Source organism: Athene noctua, chromosome 4, assembly GCF_965140245.1.
Source record: "Athene noctua chromosome 4, bAthNoc1.hap1.1, whole genome shotgun sequence".
NCBI lineage: Eukaryota > Metazoa > Chordata > Aves > Strigiformes > Strigidae > Athene > Athene noctua.
In genome coordinates, this window is record NC_134040.1 from 85,992,496 (window position 1) to 86,001,618 (window position 9,123).

The 9,123-nt window shown below is 62.2% G+C and overlaps 1 long non-coding RNA gene across 1 annotated transcript; it reads left to right on the forward strand.

Annotated features, from left to right (window-relative positions):
• The first annotated feature begins 4,027 nt into the window (after positions 1 to 4,027).
• LOC141959829 (uncharacterized) lies at positions 4,028 to 6,161 on the forward strand. Its single transcript, XR_012633509.1, has 3 exons — positions 4,028 to 4,140; positions 4,484 to 4,634; positions 5,974 to 6,161. It is a non-coding gene; the product is annotated as an uncharacterized LOC141959829 (long non-coding RNA).
• The last annotated feature ends 2,962 nt before the right edge of the window (positions 6,162 to 9,123 follow it).

The following is a 9,123-nucleotide window of genomic DNA, read 5'->3' on the forward strand; positions in this document are numbered from 1 at the left end:
CCCGTTGGGAAGTTCTGCTTCCCCAGCCCCCAGAACCTCTTGGGAAAGGGCCGCTGCTGCCGATTCACCTGCCTTCAGGGCAGACAGCGCCCAGCACTCTCGATAGTGCTTGGCTGGCGCCTTTTGTGGGGTGGCGGCCCTGTTAGCGGGGTGCGGGTCAGGGCGCCCCTGTAGCGGAGAGGAGGGGCCTCGTGGGCCTTTGGGACCGGGGCTGCCCTGTAAGTCGGGGCCTGGCCCGTGCCCTGCAGTCCCGGGCACTTCGCAGTCCCGGCAGCGGCTCGAGCCCCCTGTAAGCAGGGGCGCAGCCTCGGTGGCCGCCGCTCTGCATGCCCAGCTCCGTTTGCCCAGAGTGCCCGATTCCGAGCCCAGCTCCAGCGCCCGCCGCGACTCCACGTGTGGCAGCACCGGAGCACCGATTGGGTAAGAAAAGCCGATCTGTGAGGTTTTTTCGGGGGGGCGGGGGTATAGGGCTGTGTGAGGGCGGCCGGTGTTCAGGTGGTGCTGTGGCCAGCTCTCACCCAGGACCGTCGTCGCTCTCGGACCTGATGGCATTCTCCTGCTCTTGCAGCAGTTGGTCGTGGAGAAGAAGGGAGAGACATCCACCGCGTGCAGAAGGACCTGCGAGGCAAGAGCGAGCGGGAGGAGTAGCGGCAGCGGTCCGCCAAAGAGGCGAGAGAAAGCCCTCCTGGGCAGGGGATCTCCCTGTCACCTGGGCTGTGGTCGCCTCAAGCGTCCCTGCCCCTTTGGGGATGTTTTCTTTGCCTCGTGAGCAAGTACTCGGCTCTTGGTAGTTCTCCAGTTTTAGAACCTGCTCCCATTCCACCTGACGATGACCCAACTTCCTGAAGTTTTCTCAAAACTCCTTTCTGTACTTGGATGTGGCTGCACCAGCCGTGGGGAGCGGGAGGGCTCTGCAGCCACCCGCAGCGCCCTTTGAGGCTGCGTGGGATGCCGGGGGAAGAGCAGTCGGGAGCAGGGTTTTGGAGGTGGATTCCCCTGCTCTGAGTGCTTCTCTTTCCGCACCTGTACGGGGAAGGAAGCGGCTGGATCTCAGCCTCTGGAGGAGCACGTTCCTCTTCCCTGCCCCAAAAGGGCGTTTGTGCCCACCCTTTCCCCATCTGTTCAGTGCCGGGGGTGCTCAGTCAGATGCTTTCTCCAACTGCGTGTTCCCCATTTAGCTCCTTTTCTGCCCAACTCGGCTTTAACCGCTGCCTGCCACGTGGCGCTGCGCGTGGGATTTTAACCTTTGGCAGCCGCTGGAATGTTTGCGGCGTGTGTTGGTCCTGGCTGCTTGCAAGGGGACTCTCGGGGTGAAGCGCTAAGGCTTGGACAATAGGGCCAAGCCAGAGTTGACTTGTAGACGAGTCCTGTGTATTTTGTAACTGTTAACCATTGTGCTAACAGGTATTTTACTAAGTGATAACCAACCACCTATTCCGATGTAAAAAGTGGAAGTATTGAAGCCTGAACAACAGGCCCTGAGCCGAAGCTGCTCACTCAGTATGTCATCGTTAGTGAAACAGGTGTGGAAGACGTGGCTCTCTTGAATGTACATTTATCTTTCTTTGTGTGGGGATAAAATAACCGGGTCGTGGAGACCGTAGTCTGGCCCTGTGGCCTGACGTGAGCCCTTGCACCTAGTCTGCCTGGGTAAGCAGAGGAGCTCCCTTAGCTTCTCCCCTGAGCCCTGGCCAGGCTCCGGGGGAATCTAATGTGAGATTGAAACCAGATATTTCCGCTCCAAACCAAGGTGCCAGCTCTTCTGGCTTGCCGATTTTGGGGTATAGAAGGGTGGACCTGCTCACAGCGACTTTGGAGGCCTCACCTACGGGTGGACGCACCGCGTAGGGTTTCCCACTTGCCGGGAAAGGCTCTGCAAACCCTCGCTGTAACCGGGGCTGCCTGCGGGTCTGGGTGGTGGCAACGGGTGCAGGTGCTGAGGGATCTTTTTTAATCGCTGTTCCCTCTCTCTCAGGCAGTCAGGATTTGATGCGTTACCCTGTATTTTCCTATCTGTGTGAGTGCACTATTCCGTCTTTCCTGACTGCGTGTTTTCCATATTCTTCTGTTATTTAGTTATTTCTAATAAAATACGCCTGCTCCTTTCACTCCGGTGTCTGAGTTGAATTGATATCCCTAATCAGCAAAACGGGGGGAGATGAGGTGGCGCTTTCCAGAGCCGAGGTCGGTGTCGGTTTGGCTTTGGGCTGAGCTGTAGCCGCCGCGGCGCTAGTTCCTGGCAAGGGGACGGACGGGGGAGCTGTCGGGGCCAGAGCTGCCGTAAATATAATCAGACAGCTTGCTCGGGTTCTCCAGCTCCTAGCGTACGCTCCAGAAGAGCGGCTGAACGCGGGCAGAAATGTTCCTGGATTTATCTGGGTTTTTTTAAAAAACTATTTCTGCTATCACCAGGATTTGAAAAACTAAATTGGATAAATGTGAGTTTAGGAAAAATATCTAACAATACGTGTGCTTTTAATAGTTACTGTACTGGTCTCCCAGGGACCGAAGTTACGCTGTTTCGTCCTTAAAACAACTCTGCGCTCCCGTGTCGCGTTGTCACAGGCTTTCCTCCCCCTTCCACCCGTCCGAAGAGCCCTGAGGCTGCTCTGACCGACACTTCGGTCACCCCGCTGAGTTCTGGGTCACAAGGCGAGACTGCGCTGCCCTGCGCTGCGGCCGTGCCGGAGCTCCTCCCTCTCCGGGGGGTTATAAGATTTGGCAGCGTCGGTCCCGTCGGCCCGCGCACCGGAGCGGTCTCGTCCAGCGGCTGCTCCCGCTGGCCGGGGAAGGTTCCCCCGGCGGGGAGAGGCGACCTGCGGCGTGCGCGTGCGCGGCGGCGGCCCCCGGAGTGCGCGTGCGCGGCGGCGGCCCCGCGACCGGAGGACCGGCGGCCCGTAGAGCGCGAGCTCGGAGGAGCGACGGGCACCTCCGGCGTTTATTAACGGTGCTGGTCGCTATAGTTACCGGGGGGGGGGAGCGTGGGCCGGGCCGGAGGAGCCGCAGGGGCGGGCAGGGAGGCTGCAGGCAGCGCCCCCTCCCTGTCCGGGGCCGGTGCTGGAGGAGGAGCCGGTGCGAGCCGAGGCAGGAGCGGGGCCGCGCGGCCGGGCGGCTGCGGGGAAAGGTGCGGCGGGACCGGGGGCGGAGGCCGCTCCGCGTCGGGGCCGGGCGGCGGCGGCGCTGCCCGGAGCCGCGCGGGGCTGCGCTCGGCCGGGCTTCCGGGTGCGCGGGCGGCGCGGCGGGAGCGGTAGTCACGTGCAGGGGGCTTCCGGACGGCCATGTTGGCTCCCCGGGGCACGCCGGGAGCTGCAGTTTCTGCGCTCTCGGTTCCCCGCAGCCGCGGCGCTGGCGGGCGCGCGCGGCACGGCACAGCCCTCGGTACCGGCGCGGCCCCGCGGCGCGGCCCGAGACGCGGTTTTGTGGCGGTTTCCCGCGGGCTGCCCGCGGCTCCCCGAGACGCGGTGTGCCCCCCGGCCCGGGGGTGCGCATGCGCGGCCGCGGCGTCTCCCGGGAGTGCGCGTGCGCGGCGGAGGTGAGTGTTGGGGCTGCGGCCGGGCCGGGCCGCGGCAATAAGGGTCCCTGCCGCCTCCGTGCCCCCTCCCGAGGCCGCGCTGGGGCCGCGCGTGTCCGTTCCTGCCCCGGGGATGCCGCCGGCTGCGCCCAGCTCGGGCTGGCGTGGGGTGTCTCTGCCCGGCCTGGCGCTCCTCACGGCTCGGGGGCCAGAAGGGACGGGCGGAGCCGAGCCTTCCCGGCCGTGGGCAGCGGGGCGGGAGCCGCCGCGGCTGGAGCTGGAGGGGCCGGAGAAAGGGAAGGAAGGAGAACGTCAAGGGCATGTGGGCAGCAGCCGCCTCGCCCTGCAGGGGGAGAGCGCCTGCCTCTCCGGGTGAGCGAGGAGCCCTCTGCACAGTCCGCAGCGGGCCGGACCCAGGCGCGGAACGGCCGCGGAGCGAGCGAGCGAGCGAGGCTGCGTGTGTCGGAAGCCACGTCTTGTAAGAGCCGAGAGACACCCGCGTATTCTTTTAGGGGGAGGTCAGCCGGGCGAGTGGAGTTTCAGAAGAAGAGGAGGGGCAGGAGGAAGGAAGGAGAAAGAAGCATCTGACCTGTCCAGTTCTCCCGGCAGTGCCGGGAGCGAGAGCCGCGGTGAGTCCCGGGCCCTCGGGGCCCTGTCGCCCCCCTTGTATGTCCCAGTCCCTTCCCGCCCTTCTCTTTCCCATGCTGTGATTTTTTTTTTCTTCTTCTCTAGATCTTTTCTTTCTTTTCTTCTGCCTTGCTCCCCCTTCCTCTCTCACTTTCTCTCTCGTCTTGCTGCTCCCTTTTCTTTTTCTGTCTGCACTTCTGACTGCTTGTTCTGTACCTTTTGCATCACTCCTCAGTCCATTTCTCTCTCGATCCTTCCGTTCTGCTCCTCACTTCTCGGTTTCTCGCTCTTTCCTCTGTCCTACTCCTGCACGTAGTGTGTGATTGAATGAGGTTCTGTGTCTAGCAGGCCTCATCTCGTAAGAGCTGTGAGACACCTACATCTTCTCCTAAGTGGAGGACAGCCAGGCACCTGGAGCTGTAGAAGAGGAAGGGAGAAGGCAAACAGAAGGAGGAGTCTGACCTGTCAAATTCTCACGGCAGCGCGGAGAACTGCAGTAAGTCCCGAGCTCTTGGGCCCCTCTCATCCCTCTTGTGTGGCCTGGTCCCTCCCTGTCTTTCTCCTAGACTCCTCTCTTTCTGGTGCTGCTCAACTTTTTTTGCTCACCCGTATCTTCCGTCTTGCTTGGAGCATCTCCCTGTCCCCGTCTTGTAGGTCTTCCCTTTCTCTGCCCTGTACCCTGCCGCTCTTGTTGCCTTTCTCCATCCCTCTCTGTCCAGCTCCCTGTTCCTATTGATGCCCCTTTCTTCTTCCTGCACCCGCTGCTATTCCCTGCGATCTCCATCTCTCTCTTTCCTGCTCCCTGTCCCCCGTTTTTCATTCCTACCTCCGTCCCTCATAGCCTGTCTGGCCTTTTTCCTCAGTGTCTTTCTCTCTGGCTGACTCCCTTCTGCTGTTTTTCATTTCCTCCCTATCCATCTTGTTGCCCATCGCTCTTTTGTCTTCTCTCTCTCCATGTGTCGCTGTCTGTCTTCCAGTCACTGGTCTTTAATTCCTCCCTCTTCCCTGTAGCTTGCTGCTATTTTTTTTTCCCTGTTCTCCATCATGCTCTGCTGGGTGCCCTGTCCCTGTTTATCAATTCCTCCCTCTGCCCTGCGGTCTGTCTCTTTTCACCATTTAATTTTTGCCTCGCTCTCTCTCTGTCTGGCTCCTTGTGCCAGGTTTGCGAATTCCTTCCTCTGTGCCCCGTACCCCTGTGATCTTTGCTGCTTTGTGGCCTGTTTCTGGCTGGCGCTCTGTTACTATTCAGTAATTCCTCTCTCGATGCCTTGTAGTCTGTTGCTTTTGTCTTTTCTCCATCTCTCTGTCTCTGTTTCCCCTGTTTTAGAATACACCCCCCCACCCCCACCCCCCTTCTTTCTGTATGCATCAGGATTAGTTTTTGGCTCCAGGTCTCTTTTTTTCTGTGTCTCTGTCCCTGTTTCCTAATTCTTCCTTCTCTGCCCTGTCACATGTAGCGATGTGATTTGTTTTGTGTTCCTTCCCATGGTTTGCTGTCCTGACTCCCCATCGCTGTTGCTTTTTCCTCCCTCTGTGCCCTGTTCTTTGGAGCTTTTTGGTCTTTCTTCCATCTTGCTTGGTCTAGCTCCCTGCTCCCCCCCCTTTTTTTTTTCCCCTCCATGTCTGTTGTGCCACCCATCCCAGCTTTTTTTTTGCCTGTTTTCTTCTCTCCCTGCTGCTTTTTTTTCTGCATATCCACGTTGGGTTCCCTGTCCCCATCCTCTCACCGCCCCATTGCTCATCTCTTGTTTTCTCTCTACCCCTGTACTAGTCAGCTAGCTGCCACCTTTCTTCTGTCTTCTTGTGTCCTGCATCTTGCTCCTCATGTTTGGCAGTTTCCAGCTCTGCCCTGCAGCTTGTTGCTCCAGGAACCGACTGACTGTTCCCGGCTGGACTGAGGAGCGTGGCTCCGGGAACAAGCGCCAAGGTGTGCCAGGAGCAGGGGCAGCATTAGGGGCCCTGAGCCCCGGAGCAGACTCACTCCCTTCTGGGACTTGTTCTGTGTGTGACTGAATAAACACTTGCTGGCTGCCGGCTGCCTTTTGTGCTTCCTTTGCCCCAGGTGAGGGGCTGGGAGGGGTGATGATGCTCTGTGGGGGTGGGTGATGGCCTCCAGCTGTGGGCTGGGGCTGGAGGGGCCCCAGGTGTGGGCAGTGAGGCTGATGGCAGCGGCCCCTCCCTGTAAAGGGCTTGCTCCGGGTGGAGGGGCGGGGCGGGGCGGGTGCTGCTGTTAAGAGCAAGGCAGCCGTCGGAGGGGTCGGTGTCAACCAAGGGAGGAGCAGAGCAGTCGCTGAGCATTGCTGGGCCCTGGCTGCACCGAGGGAGAAGGTGAGTGGAGCCGTGCCATCAGCTGGCAGCTCCTGGGGAGGATGGCGGTGCCTGCAGGGTGGCAGTGTTGGAGGTGGTGGCAGGGGCTGCCCCGAGCCGGTGGTGAGGCTTCTGGGTGCACTGGTGGGGGTTCGGAGGGGTGAGCAACGGTGTTGCTGCAGGGTCAGAAAGCAGAGAAAACCGCCTCTCGCAACCCAGCGGGAGCTGTGGTCCTGGCGTGTGGGGTTTCTGGCCAGCCGCGTTGGTTCCCTGGGTCACGCTGGGATGCGGGGTCTTACAGCGCTTGGCGTGCAGGCGGCCGTGCCGCGTTGGCCAGCGCGTGCCAGGAGCTGTAGGTTCTGCAGACTCGGCTGCCAGGCAGCCGCACCGCTCGTGGGCGCCCGTAGCGCGGCGCAGTCCTCGCTACCGCCGCGGCCCTTGTGGCGCAGCACGAGGGATAGTTTTGTTGCCGCTTTCACGTGGATTCCCGGGGGCTTCCAGCTGCTCCCCACCAAGCGTCGTGCCCGTTCCTCGAGAGCGTGTGCGCAGTGACGTGCCGCTCGGCCGCCGCTCGCGCGGGGGGTGGCGCTCGCCTGCGCTAACCGCCGCTGCCTGGCAAACGCCACACGGTGCTGTCGGTGGGCGACACAGAGGTGGCCCCGTGCCCCACGCTGCCGCCCGCCAGCAACGTCAGTGCGATGCTCCGATGCCCGTGGGGGGGTGCGGCCACGCTCCGTGCCCCCTCCTGGTAAGGAAATGCCGCCGCCGCCCCACGTCACGCTGCCGGCGGGCGCTCGGTGCGCGAAGGGCAGGACTGCAGCGCCGGCCCCGCACAGGTGTGCGGCACCGCCAGAGCCGCCTTCCTGCTGCCGCAGCGTGAGGCTTGCTGGGCGTGATTCCTGGGGTTGGGCGAGGGCCGAGGCCGCCGGTGAGGCCGGCCAGCCCCTTTGGCAGGTGTGGGGGCCCCTCCTGCCCGCTGGCCACACGGCAGCGGTGGGGCAGGAAGCTTCACACCGCCTGCTGTGTCAGGCCTCGGCTCTCCTGGAGGTGATCCGGGCCGGGGGAGCCCCAGGGAGTTACCCGAGAGCTGGGACAAAGGCAGAGGGGAAGAAGATGGGTGTCCCCCGGGGGTTGGTGCTGGGTGCCTCCCCAGCTTGCCAGAGCTCCCCTTGAGCTGGCACTGGCCTCGCCCGCACCGTGTCCTGGCCCCAGGTCTCGCACCTCACCCTGAAGCCCGTCCCGTAGCCCCAGGTCACCCCCGAGCCCCGCGGGGATGGCGGCAAGCCGGCCCTTGGCGCCTCCGCAGGAGCCCCTGTGGAAGGGGGGCTCCGGCCAGGGGCGATCTACGGTAATAACGGCAGTCGCTTCACCTTCTCCCAGAGGCCTCACCGGGGCCGCGCTTGCCTGTTCCTTCCCTGGGGATGCTGTCGACTGGACCCACTTCAGAACTGTGTGGGGTTCTCTGCCTGCCCTTGTGCTCCTCGCAGCAGAGAGGTGAGAAGGGACAGGCCCCTGGGACGTTTTCTGGCTGTGGACAGGAGCTGTCACAGCTGAAGCTGGAGAGGCCTGAGAAAGGGAAAGAAGAAAATCAAGGGCATGTGGGCAGCAGCTGCCTTCCACTGCAGGAAGAGAGAGCCTGCCTCTCTGGGCGAGGCAGGAGCCCTCTGTACAGTCCGCAGCGGGCCGGACCGCCAGCGTGCGATCAGGGTCCGTGCGCGTCACCCAGAGCGCGGTACGGCCGCGCAGCGCGCGAGCGAGGCCACACGTGCAGGAAGCTGCGTTTTGTAAGAGCCGAGAGACACCCGCGTGTTCTTTGAGGTGGAGGGCAGCTGAGCGACTGCACCTCCAGAAAAGGAAAGGAGGAGAGAAGGAGAAAGAAGGGTCTGAATTGGCAAATTTTTCCTGGCAGCGCTGAGAGCGACACCTGCGGTGAGTCGCGGACCCTCGGGCCCTGTTGTCCCTCTTGGACGTTTTGGGCTGTCCCCTGGCCCCCTCTCTATCCCATGCTGCTATGATTTTTGTTGTTTTTTTCTTCCCTGTACTTCTGCTCTCGTTCGTTCCTGCTCCCACTCCCTCTTGTGTCTTCTTCTAGCTCTCCCTTTTTCTTTCTTCCAGATGCTTGGTCCTGCTCTCTCTCCTTCCTTTGTTTCATCCTCCCTTTCTCTCCTGTAACCTAGCGCTGTTATTTTCCTTGTTCAGTTCTTGTTTCAGATCGGCTTTGGGGTCTCTTTTTGCCCACAGCTTTCTCTGGCCAGTTCCCAGGCATTGTTATCCTCTGCGAGCCTGTCTGCCGCTCCATGTGCCTGCCTGCCCATTTCCCTCCCTCCTGGTAATCCCGCCTCTACGCTGTGCCCGAGCTCAGGCCGCCCCTGCTCCTGTATCTCGGCTTTCGGCACGCCCCCGTCGCTTTCGGCACGCCCCCGTCGCTTTCGGCACGCCCCCGTCGCTTTCGGCACGCCCCCGTCGCTTTCGGCACGCCCCCGTCGCTTTCGGCACGCCCCCGTCGCTTTCGGCACGCCCCCGTCGCTTTCGGCACGCCCCCGTCGCTTTCGGCACGCCCCCGTCGCTTTCGGCACGCCCCCGTCGCTTTCGGCACGCCCCCGTCGCTTTCGGCACGCCCCCGTCGCTTTCGGCACGCCCCCGTCGCTTTCGGCACGCCCCCGTCGCTTTCGGCACGC